The sequence below is a fragment of the Anomaloglossus baeobatrachus genome, chromosome 7, assembly GCF_048569485.1.
Source record: "Anomaloglossus baeobatrachus isolate aAnoBae1 chromosome 7, aAnoBae1.hap1, whole genome shotgun sequence".
NCBI classification, from domain to species: Eukaryota; Metazoa; Chordata; class Amphibia; order Anura; family Aromobatidae; genus Anomaloglossus; species Anomaloglossus baeobatrachus.
This window is the reverse complement of record NC_134359.1, coordinates 302,600,468-302,625,049: the sequence shown is the minus strand read 5'-3', so window position 1 is coordinate 302,625,049 and position 24,582 is coordinate 302,600,468. Positions and strand designations below refer to the sequence as shown.

The 24,582-nt window shown below is 45.2% G+C and overlaps 1 protein-coding gene across 1 annotated transcript in view; it reads right to left on the bottom strand.

The window, feature by feature from the left end:
- Positions 1-22,602, bottom strand: part of LOC142245703 (up-regulator of cell proliferation-like) — a 41,798-nt gene extending 19,196 nt beyond the window's left edge. The window contains exon 1 of the mRNA XM_075318641.1: positions 22,543-22,602. The gene's annotated coding sequence lies outside the window, so the exon portion shown is untranslated. The remainder of the gene's footprint in view (positions 1-22,542) is intronic.
- Positions 22,603-24,582: the final 1,980 nt, after the last annotated feature.

Sequence of the window (24,582 nt, the reverse complement as noted above, 5' to 3'; positions counted from 1 at the left end):
CTAAATTGAAGTCTTGTTCATGCAGGTGATTGCAGTTCGGATGGCGGGTGTCTTGATTTCAATCGTTGTATTGTAACATCTCTGATATTTTGGTGTATTGGAAGTTTTTCATTATTCACTACTTTAGTGTACTCTGTAAGTAGGAGCTTTTGTCTTCTCAGGTTTGCGGGTGCAATATGACTAAGGACAGGTAACCAGTGACCAGGTGTAGGTCTAATAGCACCAGATATTATACGCATAGAGTTGTTCAGCTCAGTGTCAATTAGGTTTACATTACAGCTATTTAACCCATGCTGGAGCCCAGTATTCTGCAGCAGAGTACACCAGGGCAAGAGTAGATGACCATGCTGGAGCCCAATATTCTGCAGCAGAGTACACCAGGGCAAGAGTAGATGACCATGCTGGAGCCCAATATTCTGCAGCAGAGTACACCAGGGCAAGAGTAGATGACCATGCTGGAGCACAGTATTCTGCAGCAGAGTACACCAGGGCAAGAGTAGATAACCATGCTGGAGCCCAGTATTCTGCAGCAGAGTACACCAGGGCAAGAGTAGATGACCATGCTGGAGCCCAATATTCTGCAGCAGAGTACACCAGGGCAAGAGTAGATAACCATGCTGGAGCCCTGTATTCTGCAGCAGAGTACACCAGGGCAAGAGTACACCAGGGCTGGGTGAGTGCAAACAGTTAATCCTAAAGTCAGGATAGGGTGTGTATGCACAGACACTAGTGACCAGGTCTCACACACACCTTAGAGGGGACCCCTGGGCAGACCCAGGAGGGACGTGGCCTCCACATCTCGTGGTGCAGTGGAGATGCTGAAAGGGAGTTGTGCAGTGGCAGTCAGAGAGAGAGGAGATGGAGGAAGCCGAGTCTGAAGTACAGACGCTACAGAGCGAACACACTAGTCAGACCCTGCATGTGTAGTGGCTGTTTGCGGGGGAGTTCGGTTGCCACACAGTCAGCCTGAAAGACACCTCAGGAAGAAGCGAGGTAGTTGAGTATGGGGACTCCTGGTAGGCCAGGCACGTACAGGGACATGTCCCTAGAGCCAGGCATCCATTGAGTGGCCTGCTAAAACCTGCCGGTGAGGGCACTCCAGGTGTCTCACCAACCAACAGAGTCCGCAGCACACGCAGCAACGAGGGGTCCCACAAGTGAGATAGGGTAAGAAGCCATCTTTACTTGGTCCACGCTGCCAGAAAACGGGCCAGAAATGGGAGAAAAGGCAGATGCGCCTTCCCTGGATGAATCCCATATACTTCAAGTCGGGGGTTATCCGAAACAAGAAGTGCTAGGAAGGCGAGCTTACAGTCACCCCTACACCAGCCTGAAGGAAACCCTGGTTCTCCCTGTTGTGCATCTCAGTATCGCTCAGTATCTCATAGAAACCAGCTGAACGTGAGTAAACAAGTTGAAAGACATTTCTGGACAGAGACTGAGTTCTTCTGTGACCTGTTGTTCCACACACATACACCCGAGTCCCTGGGGCCAGCCTCCCTCTCAGGAGGCCATACCATCAGACTGCAAATACCATCAGCCCCAGACGCTCGTTAAACTGCAGTGGCGGTCACCCATTACCCTGACCGCAAAACCGAGAGTGGCGTCATGACCCCTATGAAAGTGAACCTAACATACCTGTTGCCAGAAGGGTCTCTACAGAGAATTCCCCGCAGTGTCCCGCAGGCGACCGCTGCAGCGCTGCGGTGGGCGACTCATGATCACCGAACAATCAAGCGTTTCATTGCAAATAGCCAACAGGGTCGCAAGAAGCGTGTTGGGAAAAAAGGCGCAAAATAACTGCCCATGAATTGAGGAAAATCAAGCGTGAAGCTGCCAAGATGCCATTTGCCACTAGTTTGTCCATATTTCACAGCTGCAACGTTACTGGAGTATAAAAAAGAACAAGGTGTGCCATACTCAGAGACATGGCCAAGGTAAGGAAGGCTGAAAAACCACCACCTCTGAACAAGAAACATAAGATAAAACCTCAAGACTGGGCCAAGAAATATCTGAAGACTGATTTTTCAAAGGTTTTATGGACTGATGAAATGAGAGTGACTCTTGATGGGCAGATGGATGGGCCAGAGACTGGATCAGTAAAGGGCAGAGGCTCCACTCCGACTCAGACGCCAGCAAGGTGGAGGTGGGGACTGGTATGGGCTGGGATCATCAAAGATCAACTTGTGGGACCTTTTCGGGTTGAGGATGGAGTGAAGCTCAACTCCCAGACCTACTGCCAGTTTCTGGAAGACAACTTCTTCAAGCAGTGGTACAGGAAGAAGTCGCTATCGTTCAAGGAAAACATGATTTTCATACAGGACAATGCTCCATCACATGCATCCAACTACTTCACAGCGTGGCTGGCCAGTAAAGGTCTAAAAGATGAAAAAATAATGACATGGCCCCCTTGTTCACCTGATCTGAACCCCATAGAGAACCTGTGGTCCCTCATAAAATGTGAGATCTACAGGGAGGGAAAACAGTCCACCTCTGGGAGCAGTGTCTGGAGGCTGTGGTGGCTGCTGCACGCAATGTTGAGCGTAAACAGATCAAGCAATGACAGAATCTATGGATGGTCGGCTGCTGAGTGTCATCAGAAAGAAAGGGGGCTATATTGGTCACTAATTTTTTGGGGTTTTGTTTTTGCATGTCAGAAATGTTTATTTCTAAATTTTGTGTAGTTATATTGGTTTACCTGGTGACAATAAACAAGTGAGATGGGAATATATCTGGTTTTTATTAAGTTGCCTAATAATTCTGCACAGTAATAGTTACCTGCACAAACAGATATTATCCTAAAGCGGGCTTTACACGCTACAATATATCTAACGAGATGTTGTCGGGGTCACGTCGTAAGTGACGCACATCCGGCATCGTTAGTGATATCGTAGCGTGTGACAGCTTTGAACGAGCAGAAATACTCACCTTCTTGTTCATCGCTGACATGACGCTCATTTTCCAAAAATCGAACGTCCGGTGGTTCATCGTTCCCGAGGCAGCACACATCGCTCCGTGTGACACCCCGGGAACGATGAACTGCAGCTTACCTGCGTCCCGCCGGCAATGCAGAAGGAAGGAGGTGGGCGGGATGTTTACGTCCCGCTCATCTCCGCCCCTCCGCTTCTATTGGCCGGCCGCTGTGTGACGTCGCTGTGACGCCGAACGTCCCTCCCCCTTCAGGAAGTGGATGTTCGCCGCCCAAAGCGAGGTCGTTTGGAAGGTAAGTTCGTGTAACGGGAGGTTACAGCATTGTGTGACACGGGCAACAAATTGCCCGTGCCGCACAAACGATGGGGGCGGGTGCGATCGCAAATGCGATTGCACGACATATTGAAACATGTAAAGCAGGCTTAAGATAGCCAAATCTAAAAAACACCACTCCAACTTCCAAAAATATTAAGCGCTGATATTTATGAGTCTTTTGGATTGATTGAGAACATAGTTGTTGATCAATAATAAAAAAAAAATCCTCTAAAATACAACTTGCCTAATAATTCTGCACGCGGTGTATATATAAAAATTGGTATATACAGTCGAAACTAGAAATTTCCATCCACTCTCTATACAGACTCATCTGCAGGTTTTTCCCTGCACTCTCTATAAAGACACATCTGTAGGTTTTTCCTCCCTCTCTATACAGACATATCTGCAGGTTTTTCCCTCCACTCTCTATAAAAAAACATCTGCAGGTGTTTCCCTCCGCTCTCTATATAGGCACATCTGCAGGTTTTTCCTCCCTCTCTATACCGACACATCTGCAGGTTTTTCCCTCCTCTCTCTATACAGACACATCTGCAGGTTTTTCCTCCCTCTCTATACAGACATCTGCAGGTTTTGCCCTTCCCCTCTCTATAAAGACACATCTGCAGGTTTTTCCCTCCGCTCTCTATAAAGACACATCTGCAGGTTTTTCCCCTCCGCTCTCTAAACAGACACATCTGCAGGTTTTGCCCCTCCGCTCTCTATAAAGACACATCTGCAGGTTTTTCCCTCTGCTCTCTATAAAGACACATCTGTAGGTTTTTCCTCCCTCTCTATACAGACACATCTGCAGGTTTTTCCCTCCGCTCTCTATAAAAACACATCTGCAGTTTTTTCCCTCCGCTCTCTATACAGACACATCTGCAGGTTTTTCCCCTCCGCTCTCTATACAGACACATCTGCAGGTTTTGCCCCTCCGCTCTCTATAAAGACACATCTGCAGGTTTTTCCCTCCGCTCTCTATAAAGACACATCTGCAGGTTTTTCCCTCCGCTCTCTATAAAAACACATGTGCAGGTTTTTCCCCTCCGCTCTCTATACAGACACATCTGCAGGTTTTTCTCCCTATCTGACATGACATGAGAATAAATGTTTCCCGTTTTAGGTACCAAAATATGAGAGAGAGGAGAGAGGGGATAGGGGAGAGGGGGAATGTTTTCAGGCATTTTTATTACTTTCTGCAAAGTCAAAAGGTTGCTTCCATTTCATTACTATTTCGTACCATTGTCCTTACACTGTATGATTTCGGTCAAACATTTTGGATCCTTCCAGAAGCTTCTCACAATAGTTGGTGGAATTTGAGCCGATTCCTCCTGACAGATCTGGTGTAGCTGAGCCATGTTTGGAGGTCGCCGCTCGCTCCTGCCTTTTCAGCTTTGCCCATAAATTTTCCATAGGATTGAGATCAGGGCTTTATGATGGCCACTTCAAAACATTGACTTTGTTCTTCTTTAGCCACTTTGTAACCAGTTTGGCAGTAACTTCGGGTCATTGTCCATTGGGAAGACCCATTTACGCCCAAGCTTTAAGTTCCTGGCTGATGTCTTGAGATGTTCTTCAGTATTGCCACATAATCTTCTTTCCTCATAATGCCATCTATTTTGTGAAGTCAACATTCCCTCCTGCAGCAAAACAACCCCACACCATGATGCTGCCGCCCCCGTGTGTCACAGTTGGGATAGTGTTCTTAGGCTTCTCCCTTTTTCCTCTGAACATAACAATGGTCATTATGGCCAAACAGCTCAATTTTAGTTTTGCCAGACCACAAGGCATCTTCAGAATTTAAGTTCTGTGATACTGTGTGCATTTGCAATCATTAATCTGGCATTTTTCTGTTTCTTTTGGAGTAATGGCTTCTTCCTGGCAGAGTGGCCTTTCAGCCCATGTTGATACATTACTCGTTTCACTGTGGATAATGACACAATCTTACCAGCTTCCGCCAGTATCTTCACAAGGTCTTTTGCATTTGTTCTTGGGTTGATGTCTGGCCAAAGCCCTCTGGTACACAGAACCCATCTCCTTCCTGAGCGGTGTGATGGCCGGACATTCCCATCTTGTTTGTACTTGGGTATAATTGTTTGTACAGATGAACGAGGCTCCTTCAGGTATCTGGAAATTGCACCCAAGGATGAACCAGACTTGTGCAAATCCACAATTCTCTTCCTGAGATCTTGGCTGATTTCTTCTGACTTTCCCATGAGGCTGCACAAAGAAGCTGTGTGTTTCATGTGTGCATTACAATACATCCACAGGTGTGTCTCTAATTAACTCAGATGTTGTAAAAAAAAACAATCAGAAGCTTCCAAAGACATGACATCATCATATGGGCGGTCTCATATTGCTTAAAGGCATAGTACTTTTTTTTACTTTGCAGAAAGTAATAAAATTGCCTTACAATATTATCTCTCATTATTCTGGCATTTGACAAATATAAATAATTTTGGTTCCTAATTGACTGAAAATGGGAAAGGTTTATTCTTATTCCATGCCAGATAGTGATAAAAACCTGCAGATGTGTCTGTATAGAGAGCAGAGGGAAAAACCTGCAGCTGTGTCTGTATAGAGAGCGGAGGGAGAAACCTGCAAATGTGTCTATATAGAGAGCGGAGGGAAAAACCTGCAGATGTGTCTATATAGAGAGCGGAGGGAAAAACCTGCAGATGTGTCTATATAGAGAGCGGAGGGAAAAACCTGCAGATGTGTCTTTATAGAGCAGGAGGGAAAAACCTTCAGATGTGTCCTGAAACTTCTGGTTTCAACCTTATATCTTGATATTCTTGGTATTATGATACATCTAGTCCTCTAGTTATTCCTCTGGTGTTCCCTATTGGCAATATCTGGTATCTGGGTATTACAACTAGAGATGGGCGGACTCGCAGATAGTCAGGACCGGCAGGTCCCTGCTAAATTTAAAAAAAAAAAAAAATCCGGTTCCAGTCCGGAATACTTTACTCATATAAGTCTATGGGAACCAGAATCCACCGAAGTTCCGTGTCATGACGGCAAGCTGCTTCCAGGTCATGCATTCACTTATGGAGCTGCGTGGTTCTAGATTGTTAACTACAAATAAAGGTAGATGCTAGGTTGTACGGGCTCCTTTTTCACGTGATGGGGGGGCGTGTTCAAAATGCAGCCTGGTTTAGAATAAACATTATTTTTCTAAATCCACGTGGGCATGGAGTTGTTTATAATATAAGTGGGGGTCTGAGGGTAAGAGCCCTAGATGGGAGAGATGAGCAGATCTCTTCGCAAGCGATGTATTCTCCTCTGCTCATCCTGAGCCTCCTGGTTCATGAATAGATACTGACCCGCAGACAGTGCCGGTGAGTGTAAGCAGGCAGACGCTGTCACACAGGCTGGAGACACGTCTGATTGCAACCAATCACAGAAGCCAGGATGGCTGGTGGGCTGGAAAGCAGTCCATATGGATGGGCAATGATGAGCGGCCCAGGGACACCGCAGGAGCAGTGTACAGCCGCAGGAGCAGTGTACAGCCGCAGGAGCAGCATACAACCGTGTGGGAGCAGCATACAGCTGTGTGGGAGCAGCATACAGCCGCAATGGAGCGTCGGTAAGTATGAAGCGCTCACTTAATTCTTATTTTCTTTATTTTTCTTAATTTCTCAAGTGCCGCATCCAGATGATCATTTATGTATACATGTATACATGTGACTGGACACTCGGGGTCTCTAATAGGACCAGCTGCTAAAAGCTTCAGCAGACTGTGGATAATAACCATAGACTGCAGCTCAGATAATCTCATACAGAGGCCTAATCTACACATACGGGTAACTAATGGCCTGCACACAGCAGAATCAGTATATGTGGCGCCCTGAGGCTCTGGTCGCCACAGGGTACTGCACCTCAGTTAAGGTGCGGTATCCATCTCAGGTAAGGGGGGTTAACTGCCGGTGTCACCACATTTCACCTCATATACAGTTAGGTGCTTCCCACGGGGAAGCTGTCTTGGTGCAGACAAGGGGGCAGCCATACAGGTGCATGGGACTTCCCAGTCGCCAGGGCAATCACCAGCGGGCAGGCACCACAGGGGGTAGAAAAAGGCACAAGACACAACCGCAGACAAGTCGGGACCATAGTTCTGAAAAGACATCTCTGAATCTCTTCAACTTACACAGGGCCCAGGGCTTGGAGCGGGAGCTCAGCCGGGGTTCCTAACTTCCACGGGGGACATCCTAGCTAAAGGACTTTCTCTCTGCTTTTCTTCAACACCGGTGGTGGCCCTCCAGTTGCTTGGGATTGACCAGAGCCCATCACGGCGGTGACCAGTATTACTGGGCTGTTAACGGAAGCCATAAGTAAAGGGACACCTTGAACCCGCAAAGACTGTGTCGGCTCATCCTAACCGGCGTCGCCGCCCAAGCGCTTTGGCGCCGATCGCCATCGCTATCTCCCCTCCATCATCCACCCAGGGATGCCTGTGGGGAGCGACACCATCCCTGCTGCCTTAACACCTGCCCCTGTGAGGAACCCTGCAGCGGCAGCTAACTCTCTGGCCACATACCTAATCACCGCATCTCACCACCATTTCTTGTACGCCTCGGGGCAACGAAACCGGGCAAGGCCACCTGTGACACCGTGAGACCTCACCCGCAACGGCCACGAGTGGGTTAACCACCTGCCCCGTGGGGCATTATATATACAGCACTGATAACAGGGTGTCTGATAGCAGAAAGATCAGTATACAGCACTGATAACAGGGTGTCTGATAGCAGAAAGATCAGTATACAGCACTGATAACAGGGTGTCTGATAGCAGAAAGATCAGTATACAGCACTGATAACAGGGTGTCTGATAGCAGAAAGATCAGTATACAGCACTGATAACAGGGTGTTTGATAGCAGAAAGATCAGTATACAGCACTGATAACAGGGTGTCTGATAGCAGAAAGATCAGTATACAGCACTGATAACAGGGTGTCCGATAGCAGAAAGATCAGTATACAGCACTGATAACAGGGTGTTTGATAGCAGAAAGATCAGTATACAGCACTGATAACAGGGTGTCTGATAGCAGAAAGATCAGTATACAGCACTGATAACAGGGTGTCTGATAGCAGAAAGATCAGTATACAGCACTGATAACAGGGTGTTTGATAGCAGAAAGATCAGTATACAGCACTGATAACAGGGTGTCTGATAGCAGAAAGATCAGTATACAGCACTGATAACAGGGTGTCTGATAGCAGAAAGATCAGTATACAGCACTGATAACAGGGTGTCTGATAGCAGAAAGATCAGTATACAGCACTGATAACAGGGTGTCCGATACAGAAAGATCAGTATACAGCACTGATAACAGGGTGTCTGATGCCAGACGATTTGTATACAGCACTGATAACAGGGTGTCCGATACAGAAAGATCAGTATACAGCACTGATAACAGGGTGTCTGATAGCAGAAAGATCAGTATACAGCACTGATAGGGTGTCTGATAGCAGAAAGATCAGTATACAGCACTGATAACAGGGTGTCTGATAGCAGAAAGATCAGTATACAGCACTGATAACAGGGTGTCTGATAGCAGAAAGATCAGTATACAGCACTGATAACAGGGTGTCTGATAGCAGAAAGATCAGTATACAGCACTGATAACAGGGTGTCTGATAGCAGAAAGATCAGTATACAGCACTGATAACAGGGTGTCTGATAGCAGAAAGATCAGTATACAGCACTGATAACAGGGTGTCTGATACCAGAAAGATCAGTATACAGCACTGATAACAGGGTGTCTGATACCAGAAAGATCAGTATACAGCACTGATAACAGGGTGTCTGATAGCAGAAAGATCAGTATACAGCACTGATAACAGGGTGTCTGATAGCAGAAAGATCAGTATACAGCACTGATAACAGGGTGTCTGATAGCAGAAAGATCAGTATACAGCACTGATAACAGGGTGTCCGATACAGAAAGATCAGTATACAGCACTGATAACAGGGTGTCTGGTACAGAAAGATCAGTATACAGCACTGATAACAGGGTGTCTGATAGCAGAAAGATCAGTATACAGCACTGATAACAGGGTGTCTGATAGCAGAAAGATCAGTATACAGCACTGATAACAGGGTGTCTGATAGCAGAAAGATCAGTATACAGCACTGATAACAGGGTGTCTAATAGCAGAAAGATCAGTATACAGCACTGATAACAGGGTGTCTGATAGCAGAAAGATCAGTATACAGCACTGATAACAGGGTGTCTGATACCAGAAAGATCAGTATACAGCACTGATAACAGGGTGTCTGATACCAGAAAGATACCAGAAAGATCAGTATACAGCACTGATAACAGGGTGTCAGATGCCAGAAAGATCAGTATACAGCACTGATAACAGGGTGTCAGATACCAGAAAGATCAGTATACAGCACTGATAACAGGGTGTCAGATACCAGAAAGATCAGTATACAGCACTGATAACAGGGTGTCAGATACCAGAAAGATCAGTATACAGCACTGATAACAGGGTGTCTGATACCAGAAAGATACCAGAAAGATCAGTATACAGCACTGATAACAGGGTGTCAGATGCCAGAAAGATCAGTATACAGCACTGATAACAGGGTGTCTGATAGCAGAAAGATCAGTATACAGCACTGATAACAGGGTGTCTGATAGCAGAAAGATCAGTATACAGCACTGATAACAGGGTGTCTGATAGCAGAAAGATCAGTATACAGCACTGATAACAGGGTGTCTGATAGCAGAAAGATCAGTATACAGCACTGATAACAGGGTGTCTGATACCAGAAAGATCAGTATACAGCACTGATAACAGGGTGTCTGATAGCAGAAAGATCAGTATACAGCACTGATAACAGGGTGTCTGATAGCAGAAAGATCAGTATACAGCACTGATAACAGGGTGTCTGATAGCAGAAAGATCAGTATACAGCACTGATAACAGGGTGTCCGATACAGAAAGATCAGTATACAGCACTGATAACAGGGTGTCTGGTACAGAAAGATCAGTATACAGCACTGATAACAGGGTGTCTGATAGCAGAAAGATCAGTATACAGCACTGATAACAGGGTGTCTGATAGCAGAAAGATCAGTATACAGCACTGATAACAGGGTGTCTGATAGCAGAAAGATCAGTATACAGCACTGATAACAGGGTGTCTGATAGCAGAAAGATCAGTATACAGCACTGATAACAGGGTGTCTGATAGCAGAAAGATCAGTATACAGCACTGATAACAGGGTGTCTGATAGCAGAAAGATCAGTATACAGCACTGATAACAGGGTGTCTGATAGCAGAAAGATCAGTATACAGCACTGATAACAGGGTGTCTGATAGCAGAAAGATCAGTATACAGCACTGATAACAGGGTGTCTAATAGCAGAAAGATCAGTATACAGCACTGATAACAGGGTGTCTGATAGCAGAAAGATCAGTATACAGCACTGATAACAGGGTGTTTGATAGCAGAAAGATCAGTATACAGCACTGATAACAGGGTGTCTGATACCAGAAAGATCAGTATACAGCACTGATAACAGGGTGTCTGATAGCAGAAAGATCAGTATACAGCACTGATAACAGGGTGTCTGATACCAGAAAGATACCAGAAAGATCAGTATACAGCACTGATAACAGGGTGTCAGATGCCAGAAAGATCAGTATACAGCACTGATAACAGGGTGTCTGATACCAGAAAGATACCAGAAAGATCAGTATACAGCACTGATAACAGGGTGTCTGATACCAGAAAGATCAGTATACAGCACTGATAACAGGGTGTCTGATAGCAGAAAGATCAGTATACAGCACTGATAACAGGGTGTCTGATAGCAGAAAGATCAGTATACAGCACTGATAACAGGGTGTCTGATAGCAGAAAGATCAGTATACAGCACTGATAACAGGGTGTCTGATAGCAGAAAGATCAGTATACAGCACTGATAACAGGGTGTCTGGTACAGAAAGATCAGTATACAGCACTGATAACAGGGTGTCTAATAGCAGAAAGATCAGTATACAGCACTGATAACAGGGTGTCTGATAGCAGAAAGATCAGTATACAGCACTGATAACAGGGTGTTTGATAGCAGAAAGATCAGTATACAGCACTGATAACAGGGTGTCTGATACCAGAAAGATCAGTATACAGCACTGATAACAGGGTGTCTGATACCAGAAAGATACCAGAAAGATCAGTATACAGCACTGATAACAGGGTGTCAGATGCCAGAAAGATCAGTATACAGCACTGATAACAGGGTGTCAGATACCAGAAAGATCAGTATACAGCACTGATAACAGGGTGTCTAATAGCAGAAAGATCAGTATACAGCACTGATAACAGGGTGTCTGATAGCAGAAAGATCAGTATACAGCACTGATAACAGGGTGTCTGATACCAGAAAGATCAGTATACAGCACTGATAACAGGGTGTCTGATAGCAGAAAGATCAGTATACAGCACTGATAACAGGGTGTCTGATACCAGAAAGATACCAGAAAGATCAGTATACAGCACTGATAACAGGGTGTCAGATGCCAGAAAGATCAGTATACAGCACTGATAACAGGGTGTCTGATAGCAGAAAGATCAGTATACAGCACTGATAACAGGGTGTCTAATAGCAGAAAGATCAGTATACAGCACTGATAACAGGGTGTCTGATAGCAGAAAGATCAGTATACAGCACTGATAACAGGGTGTCTGATACCAGAAAGATCAGTATACAGCACTGATAACAGGGTGTCTGATAGCAGAAAGATCAGTATACAGCACTGATAACAGGGTGTCTGATACCAGAAAGATACCAGAAAGATCAGTATACAGCACTGATAACAGGGTGTCAGATGCCAGAAAGATCAGTATACAGCACTGATAACAGGGTGTCTGATAGCAGAAAGATCAGTATACAGCACTGATAACAGGGTGTCTGATAGCAGAAAGATCAGTATACAGCACTGATAACAGGGTGTCTAATAGCAGAAAGATCAGTATACAGCACTGATAACAGGGTGTCTGATAGCAGAAAGATCAGTATACAGCACTGATAACAGGGTGTCTGATACCAGAAAGATCAGTATACAGCACTGATAACAGGGTGTCTGATAGCAGAAAGATCAGTATACAGCACTGATAACAGGGTGTCTGATACCAGAAAGATACCAGAAAGATCAGTATACAGCACTGATAACAGGGTGTCAGATGCCAGAAAGATCAGTATACAGCACTGATAACAGGGTGTCTGATAGCAGAAAGATCAGTATACAGCACTGATAACAGGGTGTCTAATAGCAGAAAGATCAGTATACAGCACTGATAACAGGGTGTCTGATAGCAGAAAGATCAGTATACAGCACTGATAACAGGGTGTCTGATACCAGAAAGATCAGTATACAGCACTGATAACAGGGTGTCCGATACAGAAAGATCAGTATACAGCACTGATAACAGGGTGTCTGATAGCAGAAAGATCAGTATACTGCACTGATAACAGGGTGTCTGATAGCAGAAAGATCAGTATACAGCACTGATAACAGGGTGTCCGATACAGAAAGATCAGTATACAGCACTGATAACAGGGTGTCCGATACAGAAAGATCAGTATACAGCACTGATAACAGGGTGTCCGATACAGAAAGATCAGTATACAGCACTGATAACAGGGTGTCTAATAGCAGAAAGATCAGTATACAGCACTGATAACAGGGTGTCTGATAGCAGAAAGATCAGTATACAGCACTGATAACAGGGTGTCTGATAGCAGAAAGATCAGTATACAGCACTGATAACAGGGTGTCTGATAGCAGAAAGATCAGTATACAGCACTGATAACAGGGTGTCTGATAGCAGAAAGATCAGTATAGAGCACTGATAACAGGGTGTCTGATAGCAGAAAGATCAGTATACAGCACTGATAACAGGGTGTCTGATAGCAGAAAGATCAGTATACAGCACTGATAACAGGGTGTCTAATAGCAGAAAGATCAGTATACAGCACTGATAACAGGGTGTCTGATACCAGAAAGATCAGTATACAGCACTGATAACAGGGTGTCTGATAGCAGAAAGATCAGTATAGAGCACTGATAACAGGGTGTCTGATAGCAGAAAGATCAGTATACAGCACTGATAACAGGGTGTCTGATAGCAGAAAGATCAGTATACAGCACTGATAACAGGGTGTCTGATAGCAGAAAGATCAGTATACAGCACTGATAACAGGGTGTCTGATAGCAGAAAGATCAGTATACAACACTGATAACAGGGTGTCTGATAGCAGAAAGATCAGTATAGAGCACTGATAACAGGGTGTCTGATAGCAGAAAGATCAGTATACAGCACTGATAACAGGGTGTCTGATAGCAGAAAGATCAGTATACAACACTGATAACAGGGTGTCTGATAGCAGAAAGATCAGTATACAACACTGATAACAGGGTGTCTGATAGCAGAAAGATCAGTATACAGCACTGATAACAGGGTGTCTGATAGCAGAAAGATCAGTATACAGCACTGATAACAGGGTGTCTGATAGCAGAAAGATCAGTATACAGCACTGATAACAGGGTGTCTGATAGCAGAAAGATCAGTATACAGCACTGATAACAGGGTGTCTGATACCAGAAAGATCAGTATACAGCACTGATAACAGGGTGTCTGATAGCAGAAAGATCAGTATAGAGCACTGATAACAGGGTGTCTGATAGCAGAAAGATCAGTATACAGCACTGATAACAGGGTGTCTGATAGCAGAAAGATCAGTATACAACACTGATAACAGGGTGTCTGATAGCAGAAAGATCAGTATACAACACTGATAACAGGGTGTCTGATAGCAGAAAGATCAGTATACAGCACTGATAACAGGGTGTCTGATAGCAGAAAGATCAGTATAGAGCACTGATAACAGGGTGTCTGATAGCAGAAAGATCAGTATACTGCACTGATAACAGGGTGTCAGATGCCAGAAAGATCAGTATACAGCACTGATAACAGGGTGTCCGATACAGAAAGATCAGTATACAGCACTGATAACAGGGTGTCTGATAGCAGAAAGATCAGTATACAGCACTGATAACAGGGTGTCTGATAGCAGAAAGATCAGTATACAGCACTGATAACAGGGTGTCTGATAGCAGAAAGATCAGTATACAGCACTGATAACAGGGTGTCTGATAGCAGAAAGATCAGTATAGAGCACTGATAACAGGGTGTCTGATAGCAGAAAGATCAGTATACAGCACTGATAACAGGGTGTCTGATAGCAGAAAGATCAGTATAGAGCACTGATAACAGGGTGTCTGATAGCAGAAAGATCAGTATACAGCACTGATAACAGGGTGTCTGATAGCAGAAAGATCAGTATACAGCACTGATAACAGGGTGTCTGATAGCAGAAAGATCAGTATACAGCGCTGATAACAGGGTGTCTGATACCAGAAAGATCAGTATACAGCACTGATAACAGGGTGTCTGATAGCAGAAAGATCAGTATACAGCGCTGATAACAGGGTGTCTGATAGCAGAAAGATCAGTATACAACACTGATAACAGGGTGTCTGATAGCAGAAAGATCAGTATACAGCACTGATAACAGGGTGTCTGATAACAGAAAGATCAGTATACAGCACTGATAACGGGGTGTCTGATACTAGAAAGATCAGTATACAGCACTGATAACAGGGTGTCTGATAGCAGAAAGATCAGTATACAGCACTGATAACAGGGTGTCTAATAGCAGAAAGATCAGTATACAGCACTGATAACAGGGTGTCTGATAGCAGAAAGATCAGTATACAGCACTGATAACAGGGTGTCTGATAGCAGAAAGATCAGTATACAGCACTGATAACAGGGTGTCTAATAGCAGAAAGATCAGTATACAGCACTGATAACAGGGTGTCTGATAGCAGAAAGATCAGTATACAGCACTGATAACAGGGTGTCCGATACAGAAAGATCAGTATACAGCACTGATAACAGGGTGTCTGATAGCAGAAAGATCAGTATACAGCACTGATAACAGGGTGTCTGATAGCAGAAAGATCAGTATACAGCACTGATAACAGGGTGTCTAATAGCAGAAAGATCAGTATACAGCACTGATAACAGGGTGTCTGATAGCAGAAAGATCAGTATACAGCACTGATAACAGGGTGTCTGATAGCAGAAAGATCAGTATACAGCACTGATAACAGGGTGTCTGATAGCAGAAAGATCAGTATACAGCACTGATAATAGGGTGTCTGATAGCAGAAAGATCAGTATACAGCGCTGATAACAGGGTGTCTGATAGCAGAAAGATCAGTATACAGCACTGATAACAGGGTGTCTGATACCAGAAAGATCAGTATACAGCACTGATAACAGGGTGTCTGATAGCAGAAAGATCAGTATACAGCACTGATAACAGGGAGTCTTATAGCAGAAAGATCAGTATACAGCACTGATAACAGGGTGTCTGATAGCAGAAAGATCAGTATACAGCACTGATAACAGGGTGTCTGATAGCAGAAAGATCAGTATACAGCACTGATAACAGGGTGTCTGATAGCAGAAAGATCAGTATACAGCACTGATAACAGGGTGTCTGATAGCAGAAAGATCAGTATACAGCACTGATAACAGCTTGCAGGCTATATACATGTAGGGGCGTGACATGAGGAATAATGAGCAGTATATTCTCCATACTGACCCACCACCTATGTGACTTGCCCTCAGGCTGCTCCTCTCCCACCAGTATCTGTGATACATGTGTCCTCCCTGCTCCTCCATCTTGTGGAGAGATAAATGGCTGTCCATATTCTACTCCTGTCACACACTCCTCAGTCACCATCATACCAGGGCTATGAGAAGATGAAGACATCACATGTAGGGTATAATAGCGTCACCACGAGATGCAGCCATGTCTGCAGTGTGAATACAGGGGCAGCAATAAGGCTGTAGGAGCACAATGTCTGAGGTAAGACTTCCTGAGGTAAATTTTGCTGTGCTTGCGATGTAGATGACGCTGCACTGGTACATGAGGCAGATATGATGTGTGGAGTGAAGTGCCCAGTTTGTGAGGTAATAAACCCCGTATTATACTCCCTGAGGCTGTGGAGACACTTCTGCCATCTCTTCTGGCAGGAGAAATAAAAAGAGACAAGGAGAGAGTAAGTAACATTTTCTTAAGTGTCTCCCGTCTGTTTCTACACCCGGCCTAATACGATCAATGTACATACAGGTAATAAACCCCCAGGAGTCGAGGGTCCCCCTGTCTTACAGTCATGTGTCCCCTGCGCATAATACTCCGGGGAGTTCAAACTCACTCTGCTCATTACCAGCCCTAAAAATTGTCACTGCATACAGCATTGCTCTTCTCACCTTTCATCAACACGTCATAGCTAGATTTGAGCGGATCGGTTATAATCCGGGTCCGGCGGATCCGGATCCGGTTGCCGCAGAAGTCCGGATCCGATCCGGAATCCGCGTCAATGTAAATCAATGGGGAGCCGGATCGGGGAGGGGAGAGGAGAGAGAGAGATAGAGAGAGAGAGAGACAGAGAGAGAGAAAAAAAAACGGATCCGGATCGTGTACCCCGAATCCCGGGTAGTGGTCGGACTCGTATCGGGCTCTCAAACCGTGCGGATCCGGATTTTACGGATCCGGGTCCACTCAACACTATTCCTGTTGTTTTTTTGCCCCCTTTTAGACCAAATATAATACAACTTTATAAAGTACCTTTTGGGATGCAAATCTTCTAAATTCTCCATGGGGGTGAGCTGTCTGGTGTCCGTTACTGTCCATCCTGCCGATTTACACCGTACCCCAACACTCCATTTCATACTTCAGGACGCCGCCCAGTGCGCCCGAGGTCCGGCGCATGCACGGTGTGACTGCTGGTGACGTTTGCGCAGGCACGAGATTATGGGCGGCGCTGACTGTCATAGCAAGTGCCCGCCCATAATCTAGTGCACGCGCTTTCCCCTCTGCCTCCAGCGTTCTGCGCAAGCGCTGGCCAGATGACCGCACGTCCGCCCTTTCCCATCTTTCCCTGGAGCAGGAAATAGATGGGAGGAGAGGAGCAGGACACCACCGGTTACGGCCAGCACTTGCGTAGAACGCTGGAGGCAGAGGGGAAAGCGCGGGCACTAGTTTATGGGCGGGCACTTGCGATGACAATCAAAGCGCTGCCCATAATCTCGTTGGGGGACGGCGTAAATCGGCAGAATGGACAGTAACGGACACCAGAGAGCCCACCCCCATGGACGATTTAGAAGATTTGTATCCCAAAAGGTACAACTTTATGAAGTATTATATTTGGTCTAAAAGGGGGCAAAAACAACAGGAACCTGCTAGAATGCAGCCCACGAGCTGCAGAAGGGGAAACGTTTAGGTCTAAAGCAACATTTCTGATGACAGGTTCCCTTTAAAGACAAATTCACAAAAATACCTATATACAGATAAATCTATACACAATCATATACACTGACATACATAGATACAGTGCTGGCCAAAAGTATTGGCACCCCTGCAATTCTGTCAGAGAATACTCAGTTTCTTCCTGAAAATTATTGCAATCACACATTTTTTGGTATTATTATCTTCATTTATTTTGCTTGCAATGAAAAAACACAAAAGAGAATGAAACAAAAATCAAATCATTGATCATTTCACACAAAACTCCAAAAATGGGCCAGACAAAAGTATTGGCACCCTCAGCCTAATACTTGGTTGCACAACCTTTAGCCAAAATAACTTCGCACAACCGCTTCTGGTAACCATCAATGAGTTTCTTACAATGCTCTGCAGGAATTTTAGACCGTTCTTCTTTGGCAAACTGCTCCAGGTCCCTGAGATTTGAAGGGTGCCTTCTCCAAACTGCCATTGTGAGATCTCTCCACAGGTCTTCTATGGGGTTCAGGTCTGGACTCATTGCTGGCCACTTTAGTAGTCTCCAGTGCTTTCTATCAAACCATTTTCTAGTGCTTTTTGAAGTGTGTTTTGGGTCATTGTCCTGCTGGAAGACCCATAACCTCTGAGGGAGACCCAGCTTTCTCACACTGGGCCCTACATTATGCTGCAAAATTGTTGATAGTCTTCAGACTTCATAATGCCATGCACACGGTCAAGCAGTCCAGTGCCAGAGGCAGCAAAGCAACCCCAAAACATCAGGGAACCTACGCCATGTTTGACTGTAGGAACCGTGTTCTTTTCTTTGAATGCCTCTTTTTTTTCCCTGTAAACTCTATGTTGATGGCTTTTCCCAAAAAGCTCTACTTTTGCCTCATCTGACCAGAGAACTTTCTTCCAAAACGTTTTAGGCTTTCTCAGGTAAGTTTTGGCAAACTCCAGCCTGGCTTTTTTATGTCTCGGGGTAAGAAGTGGGGTCTTCCTGGGTATCCTACCATACAGTCCCTTTTCATTCAGACGCCGACGGATAGTACGGGTTGAGACTGTTGTACCCTCGGACTGCAGGGCAGCTTGAACTTGTTTGGATGTTAGTCGAGGTTCTTTATCCACCATCCACACAATCTTGCGTTGAAATCTCTCGTCAATTTTTCTTTTCCTTCCACATCTAGGGAGGTTAGCCACAGTGCCATGGGCTTTACACTTCTTGATGACACTGCGCACCGTAGACACAGGAACAGTCAGGTCTTTGGAGATGGACTTGTAGCCTTGAGATTGCTCATGCTTCCTCACAATGTGGAGTCTCAGGTCCTCAGACAGTTCTTTGGTCTTCCTTCTTTTTTCCGTGCTCAATGTGGTGCACACAAGAACACAGGACAGAGGTTGAGGCAACTTTACTCCATGTCACCTGCTGCAAGTGTGATTTATTATTGCCAGCAGCTGTTAGGTGCCACAGGTAAGTTACAGGCGCTGTTATTACACAAATTACAGAAGCAGCACAGGATTATTCACACAGTGCCAATACTTTTGTCCACCCCTTTTTTATGTTTGGTGTGGAATTTTATCCAATTTGGCTTGATGATAATTTTTTTTTATTTTTTCATTCAAGACAAATTAAATGAAGTTAATAATACCAAAGAATTTGTGATTGCAATCATTGTCAGGAAGAAACTGAGTATTCTCTGACAGAATTGCAGGGGTGCCAATACTTTTGGCCAGCACTGTATACACATTATATATTCACACACAGAGACACATTACAGGTATAGTTATCACCTGCTTGTCTCCTGTCCAGCTCCTCCTGGGCATGTGGCTGTGCAGGCCAAGCTGCGTGATGGCCGTCACTAACACATATGGCCGCACAGTTCACACTAACACTGCTGTATATACATCACAGGATGGGCTGGGGACAAATACATCCCTGGGGGCACAGACAGTTCTGGGATGGGGGGGGGGTTACTGGGAGGCATACACATTACTGGGGAACGCTGGGAACCTGGAAGGCATACACATTACTGGGGGATGCTGGGAGGCATACATACGGTATTACTGGGGGTTGCTGGTGGCCTGGGAGGCATACACATTACTGGGGGCCTGGGGGGCATACATATTACTGGGGGCCTGGGGGGCATACACATTACTGTGGAATACCGAGGCCTGGGAGGCATACAAATTACTTGGGCACACTGGCAGCCTGGGGGGCATACACATTACTGGAGAACGCTGGGGGCCTGGGGGACATACACATTACTGGGCGATGCTGAGTCCTGGGAGGCATACACATTACTGGGGCCTGGGGAGCATACATATTACTGGGGGATCCTGGGGGCCTGTGGGATATACACATTACTGGGAGGCATACACTGAGGATATATTGATGACGTCGATCCTAGAGTAAATATTTTTCCAGTGCTCCATACATCTCCAGACATGGCGACATGTGCAGACGACTTTGGTACTCTGCTCATCCTCACTCTTTTGCGTTGGATTATTTCTCCTGAAAATGGTCTCTCATGCTTCACTATAATTGATATCAGGATATTACCACACTATGACTTAAGGCCGCTTAACACGCTACGACATCGCTAAAGCGATGTCGTTGGGGTCACAGAATTTGTGCCGCACATCCGGCCGCGTTAGCGATGTCGTTGCATGTGACACCTATGAGCGATTTTGAATCGTTGCAAAAACGTTCAAAATTGCTAATCAGTGACATGGGGGTTCATTCCCAATTATCGTTGCTCCTGCAGGTATGATGTTGTTCATCGTTCCTACGGCAGCATACATCGCTATGTGTGACGCCGCAGGAGCGAGGAACCTCACCTTACCTGCGGCCGCCGGCAATGAGGAAGGAAGGAGGTGGGCGGGATGTTACGTCCCGCTCATCTCCGCCCCTCCGCTTCTATTGGGCAGCCGCTTAGTGACGTCGCTGTGATGCCGAACGAACCGCCCCCTTAGAAAGGAGGCGGTTAGCTGGTCACAGCGACGTCACTTGGCAGGTAAGTAGTGTGACGGGTCCGTGCGATTTTGTGCGCCACGGGCATCGATTTGCCCGTGACGCACTAACGATGGGGGCGGGTGCGCACGCTAGCGAGATCGCAGCGTGTAAAGCGGCCTTAAGGCATGTAACCAGAAACAATCACGTGTACCTCTTCTGAAAATAATCAATTATAACTCACCCACATAGATTGTATGTCTGTGAAAAAAACCCTAGGGGGTTGAAACGTTGGACTGTTATGCGTTAATACATGTGATAATAAATTGAGCAAAATGCAGAAACAAAAGTTCCAGGCGGCACACAATCCAAGGTGCACGTGTCCAAGGAGGCATCCACAGTATAACTTGAACAAAGGACTGGCACTCCAAATCTTCTGCAATTTGTACACTTTATTCCACATCATATGTATAAAGGCATAAACAACACGTTTCGGCTAATAGTGAGCCTTTTTCACATCTATATCTATATGATAGATGTGAAAAAGGCTCACTATTAGCCGAAACGCGTTATTTACACCTTAATACTTATGATGTGGAATAAAGTGTAAAAATTCCAGAAGATTTGGAGTGCTCGTCCTTTGTTCAAGTTAATAAATTGAGCAAGATTTGATCATCAACCATTTTTCTTCATTTTTGGTGTGCCGAAGCTTTTTACCATTGTCTGAGTGCAGGATTAACACCCATGTGACTAGTGTCCGTGCTCATTAGCATATGATTAAATATCTGTACAAATACTTTTTCTATAGATCTCTTTATCTATACTAGTGTATACAGCAGGGGTGGGCAATTAATTTTCCCATGGGGCCGCATGAGAAATTGGGATGGTTTTAGAGGGCCGGACTAATATAATAAACTCAGTTCTGCCCAATACTGTATATAGTATATACACTAACCCTCCATAAACAAACATTAACCCCTTAACGACCCATGACGTACTGGGTACGTCATGGATCGTGTGCCGGTAAGCCCCTGCCGCCGGCAGGCGGCGGCGATCCGCGCATATATCAGCTGTTATCAACAGCTGACATGTGTGCCTGCTAGCCGCGGGTGGAATCGCTTCCACACGCGGCCATTAACCCCTTACATTTCACTGCCAAAATCTGGCAGCGATATGTATATGGGCGCCGCCATGACAGTCACTTACCCCGCCCCCACCGGAAGTCACGTGACATGATCACGTGACTTTCGGCGGTTGCCATGGTAGCACAGGGTCATGTGATGACGCCTGTAGCTAACATGACTCACTTCCTCTCAATGCCGGAATACAGCCGGCATTGAAAGTGAAGCAGCAAATCTGCAGTTCTCAGCGTGTGATGTTCGTTTAAACTCGTGTGGCAAGTAACAGGTGCGGGCAATATGAGCTAAATATGCATCATCCGGCAAAAACCGGACCGAATGCAAGGCCATGCGGCACAACCCGGCACTAATGAAAGTCTATGCGGAAAAAACGCAACCGGCGGCAAAAAAAAAAACGGTTGCGTTTTTTCTGCAAATAGCCGGATTGTGCCGCACAGGAAAAACCGGATGTGTGAAAGCAGCCTAAGACGGGCGGGCCGGTCACAGACAGTAGGCGGACCGCATGAGGCCCGCTGGCCGCCCCTTGCCCAGGTCTGGTAGACAGAGGGGCAGGAATTAGCAATATGCTCGTGGTCCGGGGGCATATTACACCTGACAGGTTCCCTTTAATGGACAGTGCACAGACCCAATAATTTGAGCCGCTATAAATAAGCACATTCTTATATAGAGTGATGGTCCAAGTGTAGAAAGCAGAGATTGCACTAGTAGTGTACAGATCAGGCTGGTGCACATCTGTGTGTGGCTATTCACTGACCAGAGTGTCCGTGCTGCTATTTGCAACAAAAAAAAATATATAAACAACTGCAGCACAATGCCAGACTCACCCCGACACCAGAGCTCGCACCCCGCAGATCTGCAGAAGCTTCCACTGCACCGGCTGCCCCTGTCCTGGATCTATGGAGATCTGGTGATTCCGGAGTATATAGTGTGTGAGGGCGTGGGCCTCTATACAGGAGATGATTTCCCAGAAAACTGTTCTAGGTTTTATTTTCACTTTCTATATGACTCAAGTGCTCTTGTTTATGTAATTGAACCTCCTGTCCATTAACCCTTAAAATCTGGATATCGTAAAAGCCCATCAGCCTTGTATACAGATAAACTCTATAGCGTGTGGAGGGTAAAGTAGCAGCAGGTGTGACGCATCCCCCACAATTCAGAGGAAATTGTTATTACTGTCATACACAAGAGTCAAGGTGACTGGAGTCATGACACCCTATACACTGAACCAATATTACAGAATAATGCTGCTATTCTGTACACATACAGTCATGGCCAAAAGTGTTGGCACCCTTTTAATTGTTCCAGAAAATGAAATATTTCTCACAGACAAATATTGCACTTACATATGTTTTATCATATACACGTTTATTGGAATTTGACCAGCACAAAATAAAACAAAGAAAAAAAGGCAAATTGGACATTTCACACAAGAACCCCTAAATGGGAGGGTCCAAATTGTTGGCACCTTTCCAAAATTGTGAGAAATCAACTTTGTTTCCAGCGTGTGATGTTCGTTTAAACTCATGTGTGGCAAGTAACAGGTGCGGGCAATATGAAAATCACACCTGAAACCAGATAAAAAGGGGAGAAGTTGACTCAGACTTTGAGTTGTGTGTCTGTGTGTGTCGCACTAAGCATGGAGAACAGAAAGAGGAGAAAAGAACTGTCTGAGGACTCGAGAACCAAAAATATTGAAAACTATCAACAATCTCAAGGTTACAAGTCCATTTCCAGAGATTTTAACTTTCCTTTCTCCACAGTGTGCAACATATTCAAGAAGTTTACAACCCTTGGTACTGCAGCTAATCTCCTTGGACATGGATGGAAGAGAAAAATTGCTGAAAGGTTGTAACGCTGGATAGTCCGTATGGTAGATAAGCCCCAATCAAGCTCCAAAGAAATTCAAGCTGTCCTGCAGGCATCATCAGTGTCAGTGCAAACTATCCGTCCACATCTGAATGAAATGAACCTCTATGGAGGAGACCCAAGAGGACCCCACTGCTGACACAGAGACATAAAAGAGCTAGACTACAACGTGCAAGAAATGTTCATAAGCCAAAATTCTCGAAAAGTGTCTTGTAGACAGATGAGACCAAAATAGAGATTTTTGGTAAACCACATCATTCTACTGTTTACCAGAAACTGAATGAGGCCTACAAAGTAAAGAACACAGCACCTACAGTCACACATGGTGGAGGTCAGAGATGTTTTGGTTGTTTTGCTGCCTCTGGTACTGGGGTCTTGACTGTGTGCAAGAGATCATGAAATCTGAAGAATATCAAAGGATTTTGGGTGGCAATGTAGAACCCAATCTCAGAAATCTGGGTGTTTGTCCTAGGTCAGGGGTGTCCAGCAGGACAATGACCCCAAACACTTCAAGAAGTAACAGAAATGGATGGAGAGTTCTGAAGTGGCCGCAATGAGTCCGGATCTAAATCCCATTGACTCCTGTGGAGAGATCTGAAAATTGGGAGAAGAGAAGGAGAAGAGAAGACGCCTTCAGATATGAGAGACCTGGAGACGTTTATAAAGAAGAGTCCAAAATTCCAGGTGAGAGGAGGAAGAAGCTTGTGGACGGGTATAGGAAGCGACTGATGGAAGGGATTTATTCCAAAGGGCAAAGGACGAGGCCAAATATTAAGCTGAGGGGAACAACAATTTTGTCAGGTCCATTTTTGGAGTTTTGTGTGAAATTATCTCCAATTTGCCTTTGTTTCTTTTTTTTTTTGTGTTGATCCAATACACAAAGGAAATAAACACGTGCATAACAAAACATGTGTAACAGCAATAATTTTCTGGAAAAAGGCTTCATTTTCAGGAACAATTTCAAGGGTGCCAAAAGTTTCAGCCATGGCTGTAAATAA